Source organism: Arachis duranensis, chromosome 7 (genome assembly GCF_000817695.3).
Source record: "Arachis duranensis cultivar V14167 chromosome 7, aradu.V14167.gnm2.J7QH, whole genome shotgun sequence".
Classification (NCBI taxonomy): domain Eukaryota; kingdom Viridiplantae; phylum Streptophyta; class Magnoliopsida; order Fabales; family Fabaceae; genus Arachis; species Arachis duranensis.
In genome coordinates, this window is record NC_029778.3 from 31,011,830 (window position 1) to 31,014,689 (window position 2,860).

Consider the following 2,860-nt stretch of genomic DNA (forward strand, 5'->3'; position numbering starts at 1 on the left):
ACAAAATCTTCCCTCTTGTGCCATCCTGGCGTTAAACGCCCAGAATGGTATCCATTCTGGCGTTTAACTCCCAAAATGATACTCTTTTGGGCGTTAAACGCCCAGCCAGGTATTCTTGCCCAAAACTCTACCCTTTTGGGCGTTAAACGCCCAACCAGGTATCCTGGCTGGTGTTTAAACGCCAGTTTTCCTTCTTCACTGGGCGTTTTGAACGCCCAGCTTTTTCTGTGTGATTCCTCTGCTGTATGTTCTGAATCTTCAATTCTCTATATTATTGACTTGAAAAGACACATATTAAAAATTTTTTGGATTTTTAATAATGAGGAATAATCAAAATGAAACTAAGATCAAATAAACAATGCCTGCAAGACACCAAACTTAGAAGTTTGTATACTATTGACACTAACAAATTGAAAATGCATATGAGAAACAACAAAACACACAAAACAAGAGAATTTAAAGATCAGAGCAAGGAAATCATCAAGAACATCTTGAAGATCAATGAAGACACATGAATGAGTTCGAATAATGCAAGAAGAACAGAAACATGCAATTGACACCAAACTTAAAATTAGACACTAAACTCAAAGAAGAAATATTTTTGGTTTTTATGATTTTGTAAATTTTTTGGTTTTTTCGAAAATTATGTGGAAAAAGAAAATAAAGAGGATCAAAACTTTTAATAAGAATTCCAGGAATCATGCAATGTTAGTCTAAAGAAATTAGACATGGCTAGCCAAGCTTCAGGAATTAGACATGGCTAGCCCAGCTTCAGCAGGACATTACATTCAAGAGCTAAATTGATGAAAATCAATCAGCTTTGGTGATGATAAGAACATCACCTTGAAACTCTAGAATTCATTCTTAAAAATTCTGAAGAAAAATACCTAATCTAAGCAACAAGATGAGCCATCAGTTGTCCAAACAATCCCCGCCAACGGCGCCAAAAACATGGTGCACGAAATTGTGATCATCAATGGCGCCATCAACATGGTATGCTCAATTGCAATCTCAACTCTTTATCACAACTTCACACAACTAACCAGCAAGTGCACTGTGTCGTCCAAGTAATAAACCTTATGCGAGTAAGGGTCGATCCCACGGAGATTGTTGGTATGAAGCAAGCTATGGTCATCTTGTAAATCTTAGTCAGGCGGATTCAAATGGTTATGGAGGATAACATAAAATATAAAATAAGGATAGAGATACTTATGTAATTCATTGGTGAGAATTTCAGATAAGCGTATGGAGATGCTTTGTCCCTTCCGTCTCTCCGCTTTCCTACTGTCTTCATCCAATCCTTCTTACTCCTTTCCATGGCAAGCTGTATGTTGGGCATCACCGTTGTCAATGGCTACAATCCCGTCCTCTCAGTGAAAATGTTCAACGTGCTCTGTCACAGCACGGCTATTCATCTGTCGGTTCTCAATTAGGTTGGAATAGAATCCAGTGATTCTTTTGCGTCTGTCACTAACGCCCAGCCTTCAGGAGTTTGAAGCTCGTCACAGTCATTCAATCCTCGAATCCTACTCAGAATACCACAGACAAGGTTTAGACCTTCCGGATTCTCTTAAATGCCGCCATCAATTCTAGCTTATACCACGAAGATTCTGATTAAGGAATCCAAGAGAGAAACATTCAAGCCTTATTTGCTTGTAGAACGGAAGTGGTTGTCAGGCACGCGTTCATAAGTGAGAATGATGATGAGCGTCACATAATCATCACATTCATCATGTTCTTGGGTGCGAATGAATATCTTAGAACAAGAATAAGTTGAATTGAATAGAAGAACAATAGTAATTGCATTAACACTCGAGGTACAGTAGAGCTCCACACCTTAATCTATGGTGTGTAGAAACTCCGCCGTTGAAAATATATAAGAACAATGTCTAGGCATGGCCGAATGGCCAGCCCCCGATAATCTAAGAACTAGACGTCCAAAGATGATCCTAAGATTTAAAGTGATCAAAAGATTCCAGGATATCAAATACAATAGTAAAAGGTCCTATTTGTAGATAACTAGTAGCTTAGGGTTTACAAAAAATGAGTAAATGACATAAAAATCCACTTCCGGGCCCACTTGGTGTGTGGTTGGGCTGAGCATTGAAGCTTTCATGTGTAGAGATTTTTCTTGGAGTTAAACGCCAGCTTTTGTGCCAGTTTGGGCGTTTAACTCCCATTCTTGTGCCAGTTCCGGCGTTTAACGTTGGGCAGTCTTGAGCTGATTTGGAACGCCGGTTTGGGCCATCAAATCTCGGGCAAAGTATGGACTATTATATATTGCTGGAAAGCCCAGGATGTCTAATTTTCAACGCAGTTGAGAGAGCGCCAATTGGGCTTCTGTAGCTCTAGAAAATCCACTTCGAGTGCAGGGAGTTCAGAATCCAACAGCATCTGCAGTCCTTTTCAGCCTCTGAATTAGATTTTTGCTCAGGTCCCTCAATTTCAGCCAGAAAATACCTGAAATCACAAAAAAATACACAAACTCATAGTAAAGTCCAGAAAAGTGAATTTTAAATAAAAACTAATAAAAATATAATAAAAACTAACTAAAACATACTAAAAACATACTAAAAACAATGCCAAAAAGCGTATAAATTATTCGCTCATCAATCATTCTAAAAATCTTACCAGAAAAGATTAAAGATTCCGGAAGCTTTATGATACCATGCACATTAGAGGGTACTTGTACCAAGCAAGCTCTATGTGATCTTGGGGCAAGTATCAACCTAATACCTGCATCTACTATCAGAAAGCTTGGTTTGACTGAAGAAGTCAAACCAACCCAGATATGTCTCCAACTTGCTGATGGCTCCATTAAATACCCATCAGGCGTGATTGAAGACATGATTGTCAAGGT